The following is a 23240-nucleotide window of genomic DNA, read 5'->3' on the forward strand; positions in this document are numbered from 1 at the left end:
TCGTGCTCTCCTCACCCCGAGGTTCACCGTCTGGCGTCCCCAGTCAACTATCTTCTTGGCCCAGGGGCCCCTTTAACATCAGGGGTCTCCAGGCTTCCCATAGCAGGCAGAGGGGGTCCGGGCCCGCCCCCTCTCACGGACCCCAGCCCAGGGCCCTAAGGACTCGGAACGCTTACGGCGTCCGGTCCAGCTGGCGGGGCGTCTGCCGTAATGCGCCAGCCCTCAGGCTCCCTTCGCCTGCCCTGGGCTGCTTCCTCTCCCTGTTGCGCTGTCCTGCCGATGCGGGCGCTTACCTCCGCAGTTTGGGTCCGATCCCCCCCCCCTCGGGTAGCCATGTCTGGCCTTTTAAATCCCCACGCCGCTTGTGGCCGGGGGGTGGAGGGGCTCCGCCCCCTGTACGCGGATCTACTTCCGGCGGGGCGGCGCACCCGCCACCTGGTGCTGCCCCCCGCGTGATGTCAGGCGTGGTCTCGGTGGGTGCAGGCGCGTTGCCGCCTCTGTGGCCTGGGAGCACCTGGCGCATCGCCGCTCGCCCCACGCTGGGGCCGCCCAGTTTGTCCCCAGCGCCTCCGGTTCCTGCCCGCACGCCACCGCTCGTAGTGCGGCTAGTGCCGGGGCTTCTCGCTCCGACCCCTGGGTCGCCGCGAAGGCAACTTCCAGGGGGATCAGAGTGCGGGGCACCTCTGCCCCGTCACACTCTCAAATCAGGACAATGATCTATTTGGATTGGGCCCTTTAAGCACTACTCAGAAATGGAATTCTCTCTCTTTTTTTTTTTTCCTTCCTTTTAGAAACTTGCTGGAGACTGGGTGCCAAACTCAGACTCAGGGTAGTGGGTGCATCTCCATTGAAATCCCTGGGATTTCCCCCTTTAATACTGGTTTTAGATCTGGATGTTAGAATTCAACATAGTTTTAAGCCTGGGAAGTTTCTTTTTTCTTTTTTCATTGATTTAGGTGATCTATGGAATTAAAATAAATCTAGTTTAGTGAACTGGATAGTACATTTAAATACTACTAATAATGAAAACTAACTGAATATGCTCTAATGCTATTTCCTCTGTGAAACTGTTTCTTTTAATTTAAACATGCACAATATTGAAAATAGGTTCAAAATAAAATGATAGGTTTAGTTGTACATGCACTATAGATGTCTATGTATTTATACATCTGTGACCATATTAAGGAAAGAAAAGAAGGGGAATAAGGATGGAAAGAAAAGAGAGAGAGCAAGAAAAGTTATTAATAGGTCTGTAATGGTGTGAAGTTTATTCTAGGGGTGAGGTAAAACTTAATGGTTCATAAATAGCAAATTCATTATGTTTTTAATACTCAGGTTATATTAACACCATATAACATCTTTATGGTACCATTAGTACCGTTTAATCCCAACCTCAATTTAGAAATAAACATTTCCAAATCTTTTTCATGGAACAATTGGCCAAATAAATTTATTTAAAAATATTATTTGATTAGTGCATGGCTGGTTAGATCATAAACAGACTTATGAATGTTTTATGTCAGCTGTTACAAAGAGTTCTTAAATGTTAACAAATTAATTTATTTTAAAGGCCATATCAAGGTGAAAACGCCCAGGGCCCTGGGCAGCAGGACAATACATCACACCGCCATTTCTCATTCAGTCACAGTAATGGCAGAGGATATGTTAAGACATAAAACGTGATATGGTTTGTTAAATATTCATTTATAATTTGCATTCATGATTAAATCATGTGTTAGAACTAATCTTTAATCTTAAATACATAATATGTCAAGGCTTATTTGAAAACATAACTATAAATATTTAATGTTGTTCATGTTGCTTTTTAAAGGTTTACTAGAATATACCAAAATACTTGTTGTTAATGCTATTTAATTATTCCAAAGAGAATTGATCTGCATTGATGTTGATTTCAATAATTCATTTCTGCCTTTAGGTTAATATAAAATAAATACCTGTTTGGGGAGACAGCCTGTTCTATGATTAATGGTAAGTTAGCTCTTCAAACACTTCATGGCAATACTGTCACTCACTGAAATTCACTGAGAAGGCTTCAAACAGTATCTCCAAGGCTTATTGCATACTGATCTGTAATAGTCTGCATGATGACAATAAGCAAGTGTAGTTTTCTAAACATATTGTTGCATTGCTTGTGGATGTTGGAGGTTTTCAGTGTATGACACAATGCTTTAAATAATTAGAGTTGTGAAGTTGAGATGGGATGGACTGCAAAGTCATTTTCCCTATTAGGAAGTAGACCTCCTAAGTAACCTAATATCTGCCACGGTCCCATAGAACGGCTATTCAATTTGCATTTTGTAAACTAAAAAGTAAAGGCTGAATAAAACTGAATGTGACAGAGGAGTGATTTGTATTATACGAGAATGGGAGCTATCCAATGAACCATGTAAAAACAGTTCATTAAAATGTTTATGTGCTTGGCTGACTAATGCAAAGAAAGCTTTATTGCAGTCTTATAAAACCTTGGTAACTTCATGTGGGAGACGAGTCAATGCATTTGTAATAATTCAGACACATGTACAAACCAGGTAAGAACTTCTGAGAGAGGTTCAAGAGACAGTGCCGCTTCCTTGATTTGTGTAATTTTTTTTAACAAAATTAAAATGTGTATGAGTGTTTTGTTTCTTACAAATAATTGTTTCCAGCTCTTTACCAGAGATTCAAATTCTGATGAATAAGCTCCCTAAACTCACTGTTGTTTGTCCAACAGGTTGATCCCAAAGAGTGAGCTGAAAGTTGTATCGATGAGCTATTGAACCAGCTGAAAGCTCCTTTGCCAGAAACAAGTATGATACTGCCAAAATCATAAGATAATGTTAAGGAAGACATCACCATGTGATTTTTCTCTCCCCCCACCTTGCAGCCTTACCCCATAATGGATTTATTGTGACAAGAGAGGTACAAATCCAACAGGGGAAAGGCAACAACATGACAGCATGGTTACATTCTGCCAAAATAAATTCGATACTGTAGCAATCCATCCTGGATTACAAAGGCATTAGCCATGCAAAAAATGTCAAATGCCCACTTTCTGAACAGATCATATTAACTCTACTGCCATATTTACAGTACACAAACAAAAGTTAGGTCTGGGCTTTAATTTATAATGACAGGTTCCTAGCTTACAATCCATTCTAGTGAAGGAAGGCGGGGATCTGATTAGGGATGCTAGATAGTGATTAATTGAATATTCGTGTAACTGCACAAAATATTATCGGTTAAGTGACTATTGGATAGTCCCTGGGAGCATATTGTATCAGACGCAGCTTGAAAGCTGGCTTCCCGCATGTACTGGCTCCTACCTGCTCTCCTTACCTTCTGCACTGCTGCCTCTCTATCAGAGGCAACAGCATTGGAGTGGGGTGGGGAGGGCAAGTGGCTCCCTGGATTCAGTGCTCATGGGGAGCCTGCTTAAAAGTGGGATCCCCACAGGGACTGGCTCCTACTCCTTCCTACCTTGCTGTCTCTGATACAGAGGCAGCACGGTCGGGGAGAGGGGGATGTGTAGTCAATAAGATTACTGATAAGCCTAGACTTATCCCTAGACTTGATTGCAGTGTGGGGCCCCCAAAATTTGACAGTTGGGATGATTTCTACAGTTAGTGATAATTTGTTATTCAGCATGGGCTGAAATTAATGTTGCATGGAACAGAGCAAATAGGACATCCACTTACAATATCTCAGCAGAACAACAGTGAAATTGAAACTGATCAGCAATTTCCAAGGAATTTGGCATAGTAAGAAAGAAAAGAGCCCTCTAAAAGGTCTAGGGTCAGAAAAAAACATCCGCTTTCTAACTGGCCACAATCTCTCCTCATCATTCTGAAGAACATGGACTATCAATTTCTCTATAAGATGAAGGGGATGTAAAGCAGTGGTTTAGCATCCTATACATTATCTCATTTTTATGATTACAAATAGAGCACTTATGTGTATTGACCCGTATCTCATACCAGCCATCAGTAGCCAGATCCAGACTCAGCCTATTGTTCCAGCATTGGATTAGGCCCTAAAGTGAGATCAAGACCAAATTTATCTAACATGATCACTTGATTGTGACGTTTTTGTTATTGGCTTTGTATGTAAGGCTTGAATATCTGAGAGAGTGGGAGACAACAGTGGAGTATTTTGGTGCCCAACCTGAGCAAATATCAGTGTTTTTTTTATAAGTATCGGTAAAGGGGACTCTTGCTAGTTAAATTAAGCTTCCCCTCTGCTTGCAAGCTTAAAAAATTAGTTTGCTCCTCATACACGTTTCCCCATCTTTCAGCTATAATTGTAAGTTTAAATGACCCTCAGTTCTGCAGCATATCAACTTGATGTGTATAATTGATAGCCAAACATTTTTTACAGCCTGTTAAATTGTGAGGCTAAAATATAATATATATAATGTTGATTAAAGTGCTTTTATACAAAGGGGTCAGAGACATTAGCAAGTTAAAAGAAAGTGTGAGTTCTGTTGTTGTACTTTTAACCTGTATGCTTTTAGTTCTCGTAAGTGATACCACATGTCTACTCTAAGCAGTTCTTGTTAAGTTTCAGGTTGCAAATGTTAAATGCATTTGGAATACAACACACTTCTGGTGAGAACACTATTGCAGAGTGCTCAGCAATGTAGACTGCTGGGACTATAGTATTATAATTATTATAAAATAATTTAAATGACTACAGTAGCTTGTAATTGTATGATAAAATATAATTGTTTAGGTGAAAAACAGTAAATCTGAAATGGATTAAAACAGACATTCAAATGATAATTGCCATGTAATTTTGTTTTGGTTAAACTTTGTGGTGTTATTTTTATAACTGACATGACATGTAATATGTTTTTCAGGGTTCTGCAATAGCTAACTGACAAATGGAATATGTCACAAAATATTTGTAACTTGCCTTAGTGTTGAAGGTTCTCATGCTGTTAAAAGTACAAGTACAGACTGAAATATTTTCAGCATATATACTGATGAAATATTTTCTTAATGTATTAACTATGGACACCTGCAGTAGAACAACTTATTTTGCCCTCTTCTTAAAACAATCTGTTCTCATAACTAGTGGATGCAGGTCTCATAACTTGAGGATTTCTTCGGGACATCTTTTTTAATGTACTGAAAGGTGCAAAAAACTCTTCCCCTTCCCCCCCAAATCTATGGCACTGGTACAACACGGGTTCACTGCCAGTCTTCAGCCTTCCCATGGTCCTCTGCCAATGTGTATCACAGCCCTAAACTACAGAGGGTCTACCACAACAGTAGTTAAGTGGTTGGTCTTTCTGGGTCCTGTTAATGCCAGTAAAGAAGGATAATTGCTCTGATGTGTACATGTGTCAGTTGGGAACTGGACACAGACCAACAATTTATTTAATATACACTCCTGAAGAGCCATCAGATTAGTAACAACTGTCAGTCACTGCCAGTCTGGACTGGATTTGAATAGTGGTGAGAAAAAGTTCATATTTCATTTATCAAATAATACCCTGAATGCAAGGATAAGATTTTACTAATTTATATAGCAACATTATTGTGTTGGATCACTACAAATAGTTTCTTTGATCCTATTTTTCCTTTAAAATGACAAATTCTTATATTTTTTAAAAAATGTAATTCTTTAGATACTGGTTCAATTTATATGTTCATATAGCTATAAAATTTAAAATACAGCTTTCTTTTATTTCCATATGAAAACTGTTGCAAACAGATGAGAATATTTTTTGAGGGCAGAGTTTTGTGATTAGTATTACTGGCTGGCCATTTTTATTGATAATCATTTAACAAAAATGTATATCACAGACCTACTATTCCATATTTAGATTAGATTAGAGCTAATGATGTAAAACTTTAACAGGAGAGATTTAAGTTCACTTTCATAATGCTAGATAACTTACCTTCTATGTAGAGGAAGCTAAAACTCTGGTTACTTAAAGTGGTTCCAGTGTTTTCCTTCCATATCAGCATTTTTTTAATACGGCATGGACAATAATTTTTGTAGATAGGTTTAATTCAAAATAGAACATTCACTATTTACCTATTAATTATTATCTGTAGAGTGCTATATGTATACTGGCACTTTACATGTGTATAAAAAGGAAAACTTAGATAAATAACCAGCAAATAATTCGCATTGTGCTAGGAATATAGCAGGAAGTCTGACAATAGTAAATGATAGGAAGTGAATACTTTTACTGGAGGGGTGTTGTCATTATTATTTTTTAATTTAATAGAAAACTCGTCATCTAGGTCTCAGATCATAGAATCCTAGAACTAGAAGGGACCTCAAGAGGTCATTGAGTCCAGTCCCCTACCTTCATGGTAGGACCATTTTTCTACTTTGTTTATTCTGTTATTTTGCCACTCTCACTCACTGGAAATTAGTGGTGGTTCTCACTGAATAATTTTCAACTCAGATTTCACCAGAGTTAAGCTTCTTTCTGAAAAGTTTTATTTAAGAAAGCTCAACAACACTGAAGTTAGAAATGTGTTTGTGTCTTTTTTTCTCTTCATGACTAGCCCATGTCTATTCTCTATGAAATTGATGTCAAAAAAGTATTATATATTTTCAGTGGGAAATAGAAGGCTGCCCTCTACTATCCTTGTCAGGACGTCGTATCCCTTTAATCATACTTTTCATTTCAGTACATTGAAATTTCCGTTACCAAGGACAACATCATAAATAAAAGTGTTTGTGAAATTTTTACCTGCAGCTTCCTAACTTTGTGCATTAAGCATGAGACTAGCAGAGAGGTGGTCAAATGTGAAAATTTATAATCATTTATTACGTACGGCTGAAGCGAGAAGGGAATAAAAGCGTGAAGGCATACATCTATAAACTGGAGCAGAAAAGCTTAAATGAAAAGTAAAGTGAATTTCTGTGTCTTGTCATAAAGTAATGAGAAGCTAGAGCTTTTATTCATAGCAACCCAAGATGCATTTACTCTCAATCTAGCTTTAGCAGTAAATGCTTCCCTGATGTATTGCTTTGGACTTACAAAGAAATATTTGTGCTCTACATAATAGTATAGTTAGGAGAATTACTGCATGGTTGAGAAGATTCTTATAAAGGTTTATAGCTGGTGGTCTTACTGTAATTTAATCACAATGTAGCTAATGCAGTACTTTAATATCACAGGTTACTTTTTTATTTACCATTTATTAGTTACTGACAGAGTCAATCATCACAACATCATAAACAAATCACAGAGAATTCCATAGGACTTCTAAAATTCCAGAACAGATGTATTGTAGCTCTTCTTTACAACATGTTCCATAATGTGTTAACCATCAAATTATTATTTAACTGTGTAATCATACAAGTTAGGGTTCTTGTTCTCAGTCCATCAGCTAAAGAAAATGCTGTGGACATTTCCTGCCATGAATACAATTAGTATTGCTTATTGTGTACACATACAAGAAATAAGTCATCAAGCCATTACCAGTTATACTGGGAGATGAGTTCTCAAGAATATTTGGAGCACTCCAGTAAAGACTGCTATGTTCCCTACAGTCTCACTGTATCTTGATGAGTTTATCTATATAGTTGAAAAATTATCCTACCTTACTCCCTGCCCACTTTCTTTCAACACTACATTGGGTTTATATCTCAGAGAAGGTGAATATAGTTTCCATCCATCAGCATTCAACTCTGATGTTCCATGAATGTTTATATCTCGATGTATTTCATGTGGTAGCAATGAGTTATATAAATGGCATTTTAAAATAGTGGTAACTAATTATTTTATACAAAATTTTCAGAATCATTTTTTTTTAATTTTAAGATATACTTTCAGAGCCAAATATCTTAAGTTTTGTGTCCACAATACATGATTCCAACGGGAAGGGAATATAATTTGGTGTGTGCAAATTCTATAATTTGGATATGTAATAACAAAATGTCACATGTACCCAGAGATCAAGCTGTTAAATGTCTAAATTAAAATTCAGGGAGAAATGATATTTTGCAATTTTGTACTTCTATTTGAGCAGGGGTCTAAAATTAGAAGCTGGCTTGTAGGCCCTTTGAAAATGTTGCCCGTTTTATAAACATAAATGTAAACATTGCATAAAAAGGAATGATTATGGCTTTATCATAGTCCCAAAAGGCTAAATATTACTTTTCTCAGACATAATATGATATATTAATACGGATATTAGATTTTAACTTTTTTTGGTTAGCTTTTGATTACTTTCAAGTTATAGCGGAATGACCAATCGCCACTACCAGAATGCAATGTGGATTAATACACATAGCAATATGTCACCCGAAGACACACAGGCTCTTGTCTTATGTCCTGGTTACATTGTCAAGAAAAAATCTGAAGACCAAATAGCTTCAATCATCTAAAAGGTTTACCAGTAAGTTTACTGGTGTACTCTATTGGTACTGGATAGTGTCAACTTGATTTTTTTTTTTAAAATCTACTTGTTTTTAAAAGTCCAGCTTTGGATACAGGACCATGTAAATACTATTCCCAAAAACTATTCTAAAAAAATCCCATAACTTAAAACAATGCACGAGGGTTTTTCTGTTTCCTTGATGTTTGTAAGGGCCTTTGAGAAAGAGAGAACATGAATCACTAATGTCTGGATCCTGTACTTATTCCACATGTGTTGACATCTGTGCCCATGTAGATCTGAATGGAACAGGGGGTAGAAACTTCTTATGTTAAAGTTTCAGATAATCACTTGAATTATGATAAGTGCAAGAAGTAGTGGGAAACAATATTTGTCTTTTTAGTTTTACTTTTTACCTTTGACAAGAGGTTGTATATAGTCAGTTTCAGTTTCTTTGAGTAGTCCTTTAAGTCACAGTCCTGCAAGTCATGCTGCAAGGGTTGACTTCTATACCAGTGTGGAGTTACACTGGCTTTTAGATGGAAATGTGATTCATTATCCTTTTAAGGTGTATTTTCTCTTTTAGTTAGACTAACAATGGCTGAGCTGCAATCACAAACTACTGCCTCAAGCTGAGGGTTTAGTATCACATGAAGTCAGTTGATACCTTACATGTTCACATTTCCTATTGATTGCTAATACTTCCTCTTGGACCATTTAGAGGAATTTTCTTTTCCTGATCAGCCCTTTAACATTCATCTAGATATCTAGGTCTGAGAGTGACAACATTTCTGACATTTTAATCCAGTTGTGATCTATCCCTTTTATATTGCACCCATTTGAGCACAGTGATGCAGTCCCCTACTTCACTTGCATCACCTTTCTTCCTCTCTTGGGCTATGTCTAGACTGCAAGCCTCTTTCGAAAGAGGCTTTTTTGAAAGATACTTTTGAAAAAGCCTCTTTCGAAAAAGAGCGTCTAGACTGCAAGAAGTACTTTCGATAAAGCAAGCCACTTTTTCGAAAGAGAGCACCTAGGCAGTCTGGATGCTCTCTTTCGAAAAAGCCCTGTTTGCATTCAAGAATGCCTTTTTTTGAAAGAGCACTTTTGAAAAAAGGCGTTCTTCTTCGTGAAATGAGGAGTACCGCCGTCGAAAGAAAAGCCGCGTTCTTTCAATTTAATTTCAAAAGAACGCAGCTGTAGTCTAGATGCAGGTGATGTTTTTTTGAAAAAAGGCTACTTTTTTCGAAAAAACCCTGCATTCTAGACACAGCCACAGTGCCTGACCATATTATATCACTTTGTCTCTTCCTTTCTCCTTCTGTCTTCTGAGCTCTCCCTGTACTCCTTAGTATGGGAGTTTTCTTAATGTTGCCCCTGTCACAAGGTACCCAGGAAGTGATTATTTTCCCCTCTTGCTAATAGTGAGAACAGACAATTTGGGTGGTGTCTTTATAATAGAGGATGGGATAAGAATGTTGGAAATCATGTTCCATGACAGTTGTCCAAGGATGGGGATGTTTAGTTGTGACAGTGATAAGGGATCTCAATGGGAAGAAAAGAGATAGAAGGAAAAAAAGATACCAGCAGAAAAATAGGCTTAATGTGAAACCCACTGAGGTCCAGCTCTCTCTCTCTCTACTGAGCAGGAAATGCTACCTGGTTTGTCTTTTCTTCTTTAAATATAAAAAGAGCAACGAGGTCTCTAACATGTACTTGTTTTTAAATCTCCAGGCAGTTTTTGTACTTTTGCTCCAGCATCTAAATGTAACAGATTCCTGTCTACTTTCATGTATGGGACCAAGATAAGGATTTTCAGGAGTTAGTGAGTTGATGCTTTGGAATGTGCCTGGAACTTAGCTGACATAAGAACCATGGTGGATCTGGGGAGCTTTAGGTTTCTTCCATTCCTTCCCCCCCAAACTTCCAGCTGTGCTGGCACTTATAACAACTGTATTTGTAAACTTAACACGTGCATGGAAAAGACTTTGAGAACATAAACATGGAACCCCAGGAAACCATTTTCAGATTGGAATCTCATTTTAAGACTTAAAAAAAACCCCTCAGATCTATTTGAGAACAACCATAGGGAAAACTTTGGGATCATCACAGTTCTTTTGTGTGCTACTGGAATTATAGTTCTTCGCAAAAATTAAATGCCAACTTTATAAGTGTAATATTGGGGTTTGTAACTCTGACTTTACAGTAGTTATGAAATACAGGTCCCCATCTTGTAAGGAGGATTCTGCTCATACTGCTGGTCACAGTTGCGAATGGCGAGTGCAGCTTTTCAGGGCTCAGGCTCATTAAAACATATCTTCAGTCGACAACGGCCAATGAGAGACTGACATTGTTTGCTATGTTATTGCATGACAATTGCATTGGCCAGTCTTTGGAGCTCTCTTCAGTGAGATTGTTCATGTCAGTAAGTGTTGGAGAACTGTCCCAATAATGTAATAGAAGAAAATGATTGAAAGGTTTTAAAGGATTTGATTAAATAGTATACCAATGTAGGCCTGCCAAAAAATGTCCCTCAGCTCTGCACCACGAATGAACTGGAGAATTTGGAGTGGAGAATGCTTCCCATGTTGCAAAATGTGATGGATGTTGTTCAATACAACCTAGAGGTCTTTATCATTGAAGTCAAAACACTCTCAATGGGTCTATTCTTCTCCGCACCAAGTTTTTTCGTGGTGCTTCATTTGTCCAAACTTTTCTTCAATTGACATTTGAGCAGTGTCAATGAACAAGCAAAAACTCCCTCCTGAATTTTTCTTCCGAGCTTCCAATCACCTCATCTCTGCCTGTGGGACCAAACAGCCTTAGCTTCTGATGAATAGGTGTTTCCTTGAAGATAGGCTCAACTCTTACGTTTTCCACCATTTCTTTGGCAGTAGTGATGACATCATCAAATCTATTGTCTCTGCTGTAGGTGTCAACAAAATCAAGGCAGCTTCTCATCAAAGAGGAGTGGTCATGATCTCTGCTGACTGAGTGTATAATGCCTTGCTTACAGCATTCACTTGGGACAGGATATAATGTCAAATTGTTACTGAGACCAGAAGTTTGAAATCAGAGAGATCTGGTTTGCCAGGCTTTGCACCTCATATGCGACTCTGACCTCAGCTTAACTTGACTGTGCCAATTCCTTTGGGGGTGTTGTAATCTTCAGTCACTTGATACCTCACCAACCTTATGCTGTCAATGTGACTCTCCCAGTAAGTGTCACTTAGCACCTTCACAATCAGATTTGTAATGTTGTCCATGAGAATCTTCCACCTGAGAGTTGATGCTGAAACCAAGACTTGAATCCTTTGCAGTACTCTGAGGAAAGATACCGACTCTAAAGATGATGTTATATCTGACACAACCAGGTTGAGGGAATAGCTGTCACAAAGCACAGCAAAAGCTCCTGGATTCAGCACAACAGTCCTTTCCTGGATGTCTCTATTTCAATGTTTTTGCCATTGTCATAGTCTTGGCCACAGCAGTCTTGAAGCTTTATTTTTTTCCTCTTTCAGAACATTCATAAACAGTTTTGTAAGGTATTTTCCAGTAGAATCATCAGACCTTAAGCAGATAATGTTCCTTCACTTGGATACAGCCATCTTTGTTGTAAAAAAATCTTACTATAAATGACATCTTTACATTGTGACTAATAGCAGGCGTGCAGTCTCTTATTAACGGTGCAGTAGTTCACTTTGTCGAACTGCATAATATGTTATGAAGCACCTTGCCGTAAGGTCAATCAATTCGTTTTGAATTGTTTTGCTGCAGCAATGGTCCATGGCTTCTTTACTAACTACTGAATATAGGTTCTCACACATGACATTGTCGTATTTCCCAAAGAGCTCTACCAAACCAAGGAAATTACCATTATGTTCAGTGAACAACTTATCCAACGAGCCCTAGGAAGCCAAATTATTCTTTGCAGGGAAAAGGGTAATTGAGATCTGACGCTTGAGCACGTTCCTCCTGTGCTTTGTTTCTACATTAATAATGCACTGATTTTCTGCATCTGTGCATTTATTCACTTTGAGCCTTAACTCGACCGCCATCCATTTGGAGTAAGCCATAAAATGGCTGGGTGACTTCTCATGTTGCTTCAGAGCATCAGTTAAGTTATGCAAGTAACTGTGCGCAGAAAGTGCAAGCAACAATTTGGCATTCTTGTTAAATATTTTGCAATGAAAACAGAACACTGTCACTTGATTCCAAGTAAACTAGCCAACACCAGGTCAGTTTCTCACCATTCTCTAGCACTCTTTTGCAGTGTGATTTTGAGAAGTATGATTTCTGCTTATTTACTGGAAACATCATAGCCTCAATTTTTCTTGGCACATTCAAAATCCTATGATTAATATGGGCAGAGTTTAGGATTGCCCACCATAAGCAGGATCTGATGTATCGATTTGGAGTACACAGTTTTTTTCAGAACTGTTTTTGTCATCATGCGAGGGTGATTCTTCTTTATTGTTTCTCCCCTTTTCATGTAAACCAGATTTCTTTGTCATTAATCTCCTTTTCATGCGAGCCACATTCTTCTCATTCTCCTTTATATTGCCAGGAAAACTGGATGATTCTCCATCACTTTGATCACCTTTCTGTTCCTTACCTTTAGTTAAATCTGCTAATTCCTCAGTAGGAATTCTATCATTAACATTTTACTCCTCAAATTTTTTCTGCACTGGAACAATTACAACTGCTTGAAGTCCAGTCTATCATATTCCGCTTTAGATATTTTCCCATCAAATTTCCCTCTTGCCGCAACCTAGATTACAACTGAGCTTTTCACGTCCTATCCTGATCTCCTGAAGGCTTCCTCAGGGGCATCTTTCATTTTCTATGGGGGAAAACAGACAGTATTAGGAAGAATATAAGTCTGTTTTGCAGTCTCAGAAAGTTATCAAACGTGTTAAGCCTGACAAGAAGTAAGAGTATCTCTTTTATATTATTGCATAGGTAGAGGTTTGGTGGATATCTCTGGCATTTTATTCAATATGTCCTTTATTAGTTGCTACTTACATCCTTCAAGTCTTAGAATACACATATGCTTTCACAATTACACAATAAAACTAAGTTCATAATACTATAGCTGGAGTCTCACTTCACTTCACTTTGTTCTTGTATCTCAGCATCTGTGAGGACACGGCTGACAACATTTTAGGAAACAGCTCAAAGAAAATGTAATTCTCACAAAATCTGGAATGTTCCATGAGATTGTACAAAGGTCCAGAAAATTCTAGGATCTTAGTGAAACATACATCTACATACAGAATGCCTGAAACGTTTTACTGCACACGTTCTATTTTTCCTTTTGTTGCTAACAAAAACAGCACCCAGAGCCTGCACTGTGCAAACCTGGCAGCTCTCTCTAAATCTAGTGGTGATTGCTTCCAACCCAAAGAGACTAAATCTGGGTTATGAAAAATGAGGACAAGAATATGGCAAAACTGTTGAATCACTTGACGTTAGCTCTACAGGAAACAACATCTAGCAAGAACTGAGATGGAAAGATTTCATAAATTATATCTATGCCTCACTAATGAAACATAAAATGGCTAACCCTCTGTATGTTTTTGTCAAAAAATAAATTCATATTTCTAGAGCTACAAGGTTGTTTCAATGGTCTGAATTCTGACCAAAAACACATTTCAGAAAAGGTATATATACAATTTGCACTAGATCCAATTTACTTTCCTATCAACCCTTTAATTAGTCATAAGAATGGCCATACTGGGTCAGACCAAAGATCCATCTAGCCCATTATCCTGTTGGGTGACAGTGGCCAATACCAGATGCCCCAGAGGGAGGGAACACAGGTAATCATCACATAATCCCTCTCGTGTCACCCACCTCTAGAGAAACAGAGGCTAGGGACACAATTCCTACCCATCCTGGCTAATAGTCATTGATGGAACTAACCTCCATGAATCTATCTAGCTCTTTTTTGAACCCTGTTAAAGTTCTAGCTTTCACTGTATCCTCTTGTCAGGAGTTCCACAGGTTGACTATGCGCTGAGTGGAAAAAAAACCCCTTCCTTTTGTTTGTTTTAAACCTTCTGCCTATTAATTTAATTTGGTGACCTGTAGTTCTTACACTGTGGGAATAAGTAAATAACTTTTCCTTATTCATTTTTTCCACTCCAGTCATGATTTTATAGACCTCTATCATATCCCCCCTTAGTCTCCTCTTCTCTAAGCTGAAAAGTCCAACTCTTTTTATTCTCTCTTCATATAGGACCCGTTCCAAACCCCTAATCATTTTAGTTGCCCTTTTCTGAACCTTTTCCAATGCCAATATATCTTTTTTGAGATAAGGGGACCACAGTATTCAAGAGGTGGTTGTACCATGGTTTTATATAGAAGCAATAAGATATTCTGTCTTATTCTCTATCCTTTTTAAAGATTCCTAACATTCTATTTGCTTTTTTGACTGCTGCTTCACTCTGAGTGGATGTTTTCAGAGAATCATCCACAATGACTCCAAGATAGTTGTAGCTAAATTATTCCCCATCATATTGTATGCACAGTTCGGTTTATTTTTTCCAATGTGCATTACTTTACATGTATCAACATCAAATTTCATTTGCCATTTTGTTGCCCAATCACTTAGTTTGGTGAGTTCTTTTTGAAGATCTTCGCAGTTTGCTTTGGCTTTAATTATCTTGAGTAGTTTGGTATCATCTGCTAATTTTGCCACCTCACTGTTTACCCCTTTTTCTAGATCATTTATAAATAAATTGAATAGGATTGGTCCCTGAACAGAGCCTTGGGGGACCCCACTAGTTATCTCTCTCCACTCTGAAAACTTACTATTTATTCCTACCCTTTGTTTCTCCTGTCTTTTAACCAGTTATCAATCCTTGACAGGATCTTCCCTCTTATCTCATGACAACTTACTTTACTTAAGGGCCTTTGGTGAGGGACCTTGTCAAAGGCTTTCTGGAAATCTAAGTATATTATATCTACTGGAACCCCCTTGTCCACATGTTTTTGTAACGTTTTTGTTATAATAGTATTAAAGTGTATTATATTACATTAGTTTAATCCAACCTTTAGATATTAAGAACTTAATACAAAAAATCAAATCAATGGAAAAATTCCCATTGATTTGAATTAGCTCTGGCCCTAAATTATTAGGCAACAAAAGGAGGGACATGTTTGGGTGGCATGTGAAATGGCTGCTGCATTTTGATATATTGTCAGGACCTTCTGCAGAAAATAGACTTATCTGTAGATCCAAGGTAAACAAATACCTGGAAGTATGGAACTGTACCTGACAGAAACATTTGGATCACATTTCGAATGCATCAGTGTACGCCTATACTGTGACATCTGTGTGTGTCAGTAATAATTTTAAACCTTCCATCTCCCATGAGCCAAAGTCTGTCTAACTTACTCACATTAAATAGTACCTTACTCCATGAATTGTCTCATTGAAATTAATGGCATTAATTATGTATAAGGTAATACTAAAGGTGAGCAGGGATAGCAGAATTTGGGTGTATGTGATATTTATGACAATAGCCTGGCAGATGAGTTTTCTCCCTCATTTATAAATCTCATTTATTTCTATAGGAATTTCCATGAAGCCCATTAGGAGCACTTGTTTCTGACGAAGATGTTTGCTGCTGCAGTCTAGATAATTGTTTTTGTCTACCGTTGCGAGGTATGGATCATCCCTTGGCTATAACTTAGTACTCTTCAACAGATGTTACCTCTTTTCCTTTGAATGGGTTCACTCAACCTTTACTAAAGAGTCAAGGACAGAATTTGTCCTCTGACATAGGCCGGGCTGTTTAAAGTTTTGTTCTGTTTTAGATCTTCTCAAGTACTGGGTATATTTGTCCCCACAGCAATATGCATAGGGCAGACTTGAGGGGGGGGCGGGGGGGGGGGGGGAGGGGTGCAAAGGCTTTATTCTTGCGGTGGGAGAGTGAGCCAGAATGTGACTTGATGTGACTATTAAATCTTTGATCATTTAAAAAAAAAAGTCTAGTTTTTATGGTTATGAAGAAAACCTTCTGAATGTGAATGCAGATGGACAGATTTGCTCAATAGCCACTAGATGTGAGCTGTTTCTATGGATGTCTGTGAAGCACTAACTTTGAAGCTTTTTAATGTAATTTTAAATGGCAACATGGTTCTGTTAGAACCAATATTTTGGACAAGCTAATGGAAGTACTTTTTTAATTTGAGTGGCAAAAGCCTGTGCTTTTGGAATTCAGGCTATTAGGTTCTATCCCTGATGCTGCAAGGCCATGCACAAGCTAGTGACTATGAAGCCTGGTCCTGGAATGGTAAAAATTTTCTATAGCCTTGTCAAGGACAAGAGTTGATGTAATTTATCTGATTTTAAGGAGATTGCTCAATCCCAGCAGGTAGCTTTTTGCAATCCAATCCATACATGCCTACTGCAATAAAACATGCAGCCATTTCTTACACATGGAATATATAAGCATAATTAATTCAGTATGTTGTCAGGTGAAGTGTTCTCTCTTTCTTTGTTTTCTCACTGTATGTATATTACAGAGTTTATTACAACACAGAGAATTATTTCTATAATGAAAGGTTTTGATAAGTTAATGCTAGATGCATATGTTAAAGTATTTGTTGTCATCCCAGGAATTTACATAGTAAAACTACAGTTCAAATATTTTAATTCCTTCACATTGCATCAGTGATAAACTTTGATTTACAATTTATTTTCTAATATATTTAATCCACTGAAGTCTTTCTGTTTTCAGTTCTTGAGAATTTTTAGTTGATCGCTTTTATTTCTATGTTAAGCAAATGAAACTGCAAATGCCTCACAAATGTAACTATTACAGGTAAATAATTATATAATACCATACACACTGAAGGATGATAGATCCAACAAAAAAAGTCCGATACAGGGAATATTTAAAACAATGTTGACATAACACCAAAAATGAATATAAAGTGTGTTATGCAATGTTTAACAGATGTTGACACTACATAATTTAAGTTTTTCAAATCTTACAAATATGTTGTCAATAAAGAAAAGCTTTTAGCAAATTTCAAATAGCAGCCGTTTGAAGGAAGAAATGATAAATCATGAGGTTAATGTTCTGATAGAGGAACTGGGCCTCAGGCTTCTCTTGACTAAAGCCAAATAGACTATTGATATGAGCTCAAACTAGCTACAGACATAAAGGGAAACAAGAAGATTTTCTATAAATATATTAGAAGCAAGAGGAAGACCAAGGACAGGGTAGGCCCATTGCTTAGTGAGGAGGGAGAAACAGTAACAGGAAACTTGGAAATGGCAGAGGTGCTTAACGACTTCTTTGTTTTGGTCTTCACCAAGAAGTCTGATGAAGGAATGCCTAACATAGTGAATACTAGTCGGAATGGGGTAGGTTTAGAAGATAAAATAAAAAAAGAACAAGTTAAATATCACTTAGAAACTTTATATGTCTGCAAGTCACCAGAGCCTGATGAAATGCATCCTAGAATACTCAAGGAGCTGATGGAGGATGTATCTGAGCCTTTAGCTGTCATCTTTAAAAAATCAAGGAAGATGGGAGAGATGCCAGAAGATTGGAAAAGGGCAGTTAGAGTGCCTGCTTATAAAAAGGGAAATATGAACAACCCAGAAAACTACAGATCAGTCAGTTTAACTTCTGTTCCAGGGAAGATAATGGAGAAAGTAATTAAGAAATTAATCTGTAAACACCTGAAAGAAAATAAGGTGATAGGTAACAGCCAGCATGGATCAAACCAATCTGATAACTTTCTTTGAGATGATAACGAGTCTTGTGGATAAGGGAGAAATGTAGGATGTGGTATACCTAGACTTTAGTAAGGCATTTGATACAGTCTCGCATGATCTTCTTATCAATAAACTAGGCAAATACAACTTAGCTGGGGCTGCTATAAGGTGGGTGCATAACAAGCTGGATAGCCATTCTCAGAAAGTAGTTATTAACGGTTCACAATCCTGCTGGAAGGGCATAACAAGTGGGATTCCGCAAGGGTCTGTTTTGGGACCGGTTCTGTTCAATATCTTCATAAACTATTTAGATATTGGCATAGAGAGTACGCTTATTAAGTTTGCAGATGATACCAGGCTGGGAGGGGTTGCAACTGCTTTGTAGGATTAGGACATAATTCAAAATGATTTGGACAAACTGGAGATATGGTCTGAGGCAAATAGGATGAAGTTTAATAAGGACAAATGCAAAGTACTCCACTTAGGAAGGAACAATCAGTTTAACAAACAGAGAATGGGAAGCGATTATTTAGGAAGGAGTACTGCAGAAAAGGATCTAGGGTCATACTGGACCACCAACTAAATATGAGTCAACATTGTGATGCTGTTGTAAAAAAATCACACGATTCTGGGATGCATTTACAGCAGTGTTGTGAGCAAGACATGAGAAATCATTCTTCTACTCTACTCTGCGCTGATTAGGCCTGAGTTGGAGTATTGAGTCCAGTTCTGGGTATCACATTTCAAGAAAGATGTGGAGAAATCAGAGAAGGTCCAGAGAAGAGCAACAATAATGATTAAAGGTCTAGAGAACATGACCTATGAAGGAAAACTGTGAAAAAATTGGACTTGTTTAGTTTGGAAAGGAGAAGACAGAGGGACATGATAGCCGTTTTCAGGTTTCTAAAAGGGTGTCACAAGGAGGAGGGAGCTAAATTTTCTCCTCGGCCTCTGAGAATAGGATAAGAAGCAATGGGCTCAAATTGCAGGAAGAGAGGTTTAGGTTGGTCATTAGGAAAAACTGCCTAACTGTCAGGGTGGTTAAACACTGGAATAAGTTGCCTAGGGAGGTTGTGGAATCTCCATTTCTGGAGATATTTAAGAGCAGGTTAGATAGACATCTATCAGGGATGGTCTAGAGATGGTACTCAGTCCTGCCACGAGGACAGGGGACTGGACTCAATGACCTCTCAAGGTCCCTTCTAGTTCTAGTGTTCTATGATTCTGAGAGTCAGCTATTACTAACCATGCTAGAACATATTTTGAGAAATAATTAAAACTGCCCATGGGCTGTCTTATCAAAGGTAGGAAAAGACAATTTTGATTACAACAGTTGAGGTTTCAAGATGAATGACTGATTTACATCAAAGAGAGAGTCAGTTAAAGAGGGTTTCTGAGTAAACACTGGACAGGGCAAAAATAGTTTTGTTTTTCAAAGTCCAGAAAGTAGTAGCCTTTATCTAATCTGAAGGACTGGTGTGAACTTGTAGGTAAAACAACAGAGTAAAAGTGTCACACATTTCTGTTGAACTCCTACTGCTTCCCTTGTGTCAACTCATTTTTCTTGCCCCTTTTCACCCATTCCCTGTACTCCTGTGTGGAAGAGAAGTATCAGGAGTTCAGCTCCTGCTTTTACACTTGCAACAGAAAGCCTAGAGGTATCTTACTCCTCCTCTTAGGCCTGAGCAGCTACATGGGTTCAGTACATAAATAAAAAAAAAAGTAACTTTTGTCTTAATGTTGATAAATGTCCAAAACAGATTTCAGTACTAATTGACATGAGTCTGTATAAAGTATCCATGTTTATATAATAATTCAGTGCGCAGAATATTAGAAAAAAGTGAAATAATGTTTGAGCTTTGTAACAATTGTGATACTTCTTGGATTACTGCATATCACATTCATCAAATTGGACAACATTCAGAGAGGAACAACAAAAATGATTAAAGGTCTAGAAAACACGAGCTATGAGGAAAGATGAAAGAATTAGGTTTGTTTAGTCTGGAAAAGAGAAGACCTGAGAGGGGACAAGAAAACACTTAGGGCACATCTAAACTACATTCCACCTGAAAAAATGAGGTGTATGAGTTCTTTCAAGAGAGTTTTTTTTTAAAGAACCCCATCTAGACTGTTTCTTTTTCGAAAAACCCTTTTTCTAAAAGGTGTGCTCTCACGATTATGCAAATGAACCGTGAGATTTGTAATCCACATTTCATTTGCATTTTCGATTGGGCTCATTTACATTCCTCTTTCAGAAGAGGAATGTGGTTTAGACGTAGTCTTAGTCTAGAATCTTAAAGGTTGTAATAAGTAGGAGGAGGAGGGAGAAAACTTGTTGTTCTTAACTTCTAAGGATAGGACAAGACCCAATGGTCTTAAATTGCAGCAAGGGAGGTTTAGATTAGACATTGGGGAAAAACTTCCTGTCAGGGTGATTATGCACTGCAACAAATTGCATCGGGAGGTTGTGGAACCTCCATGACTAGAGATTAAGAGCAGGTTAGACAAACACCTGTCAAAATGGTCTAGATTAGTGGTGGGTAACTTACAGTTTGAGGGCTGCATGCGGCCCACTGGGGTTCTATATTTGGCCAGTGAGACGTTTTCTTTACTGTTGCCCATGTGCAAGATTGCTAGCTTCTGCTGGTTTCTGTCCACGTAGGTTTTTTTCCTACTGATATTAAAGTGACACACACTTAAAGCAAGGGCATGTAATGTGAGGCGCATACTGATTGCACACTACATTGACTATAAAAGCTGCATACTCCCTTTGCATTGAATCAAAATGCTGCTATGGTTCAATCAGCATACTAAAAATTCTAGGTATGAAAACATAGTTAGCAAAACTACCCTATCGCAGGAAACTGTAGTGGATATGACAATTTTGTGGCCCACTGAGATGGAGGGCCACTCATGTAGCCCTCACACTAGTTTAGGTTATCCATCACTGGTCCAGATGGTGCTTGGTCCTTCCATGGGTTCAGGGGCCTGCACTTGATGACTTGTAGAGGTCCTTTCCAGTTCTATGATTCACTTCATTTGATTATTAGTTATTCAAATTTTGAACACTGAATTTAAATTTCATAGATTATTATTTATTACTTGTTACTATATATCCTGTAACCATCATTATTTTACTTTCTATAACTATATTTCATTCATATTTGAATTTTACTTCAGTTGATGAAATATGTAATTTCAAACCAATCTAGTCTTTAGTCTAAGGAACATGGATTTCAAATTCTTCTGTGATAGAAGTCAGAGTTCACTAAAAACTTAATTAACCCTTGTCTTTTACACTATGTTCCACATAAGGAATTTTACGCTCATCCTCATTTGAAAGTAAAATTAGGACCCAGTTTTGCAAGCACTTACTCATGTAAGTAACTTCATTTATATTAATTGTCATGTTTTCAGAATCGGTCACTTATTTTGCCAACAACCACAATATAAAATTTCAGAAAGCTCAATACTGAATGTAGGACATAGCTAGAACCAGGTGTCTATCCTTTGCATCAGTCTATATTAAAGAGACTGCTTTCATCAGGATTAGAAACACTCCAGAAAGTGTTTATTATTATAAATTAATTAAGCAATCTTATTCTCCCCCTCAGGAGTTTAACTTCAATGCTGTGTAATCTGGAGAAATAATAAATCTGCATAATCTCCCTTATAGTTCAATGTCTCTTGGTTCAGTAATGCTGAGGATGAAGTAACTGCAGAAATACTGTTGCAGTGTTTAACTCATTTGTACACAGAACTTAAAACTTGTAACATCTTTTGTTATTTTCTATTCTGTTTGAGAAAACTTCATGTGTTACAGGCAGCTAGTACATGCCAATGGAACTCAAAGCAAACAAACAAAAAAGATTTTATTATAATATGAATTCATCTGAATTCAAATGTCTGTTGTGCAAATATAAGATTTTTTTATTTTTTCAAGATAATTAAACCATAAGTGTTGAACTGAAGTTACTGAAAAGTTTCCTGAAGAAACTACTTTTACAATTTTATAATTTTTTTTCTGATTTGCCATGTTCCTAATTTACGTATTTTGCTCATATTTTGGAGACTCTTATCTACAGTTGATCTCTGGAAGAATTAACAGTATGTTAATTCAGCCCTTGATCTTCCAAATAGATTCCTGTGAAAAGACCACACAGAGTCCCATTGAAGTCAGGAATGTCTTATGATAGTCAGTTTTGAATAAGTTTATAAAATACATTTCCTTTGATAAATCAGAATTAATATCTACTGTTCTGTAATATTTTGTATTTTCTCTGCTATTAGAGTTCTCTGCTCCCTAAGAGAGAACTCTCTGATTAATGAAATATGGAACAACTTAGCTATTCATTTTTGTTACCTTTCTTTATACTTTTTCATATAATCCTACATCTATAATTATCTATTTTAATTTATTACAAAAAGTTGAGTATTTGTGCATGCATCTATATATCAAACACATGCATGCATGCATAATAAATTTTTATTATGCAACATATAGTAATAAACACTGATAAAGTTTTTACTGATTTGCATTTTAAAAGATGTTTAGAAATATAAATATTTGCTCTCTTCTTAGTTTGTTTTAATAACATTTTTATTGTGTTTTATTTCATGTTCAAGACACCATTCAGGTATGACATAAATTTTTCTAATTAACATTTTAAATTCTTTGGTCCTGAATATTTTATAGCCAAACAGTTGAATAGCACGAATACTGTAAGCAATGTACTCCCACGTTATCAAATAAATGCTCAAGGAACAGCTTATAATGTTGAAAAATAGAAAAATAAATTGACCTTGATGAAGTGTGTCTTCTTTTGTCTGTTCCCAGGAAAGTTTATTTCAGGTATTTCTACTGCTGAAATGATTAGAGTTAACAGCTTTTTCCCTCCATTTTATTTTACAGGGTCTCTTCATCTTCCTGATATATGGGGTGTACAACACAGAGGTAAGTCTGCTTGGAGTATCTCAAGGCTGACAGAGTGAATGAGAGAAATGACAGGTTTCTTATCTTGATAACTGAGGGACAAAGTTGGCTTTCCATATGAGTGTCCTACTGCCCTTCATGCTTGGACTAGCTTATATGCATCCCATCTTACCATTAAACATAGACACCCTGAATAAAGGGACAGACTCATTTCTCATAGGCA

The 23240-nt window shown here is 37.4% G+C and overlaps 1 long non-coding RNA gene across 1 annotated transcript; it reads left to right on the forward strand.

Annotated features, from left to right (window-relative positions):
• The first annotated feature begins 1568 nt into the window (after nt 1-1568).
• On the forward strand, nt 1569-4755 carry LOC142830674 (uncharacterized). Its single transcript, XR_012906122.2, has 3 exons — nt 1569-1687; nt 1937-1989; nt 2732-4755. It is a non-coding gene; the product is annotated as an uncharacterized LOC142830674 (long non-coding RNA).
• The last annotated feature ends 18485 nt before the right edge of the window (nt 4756-23240 follow it).

The sequence above is a fragment of the Pelodiscus sinensis genome, chromosome 9, assembly GCF_052426305.1.
Source record: "Pelodiscus sinensis isolate ZL-2025 chromosome 9, ASM5242630v1, whole genome shotgun sequence".
Classification (NCBI taxonomy): Eukaryota; Metazoa; Chordata; order Testudines; family Trionychidae; genus Pelodiscus; species Pelodiscus sinensis.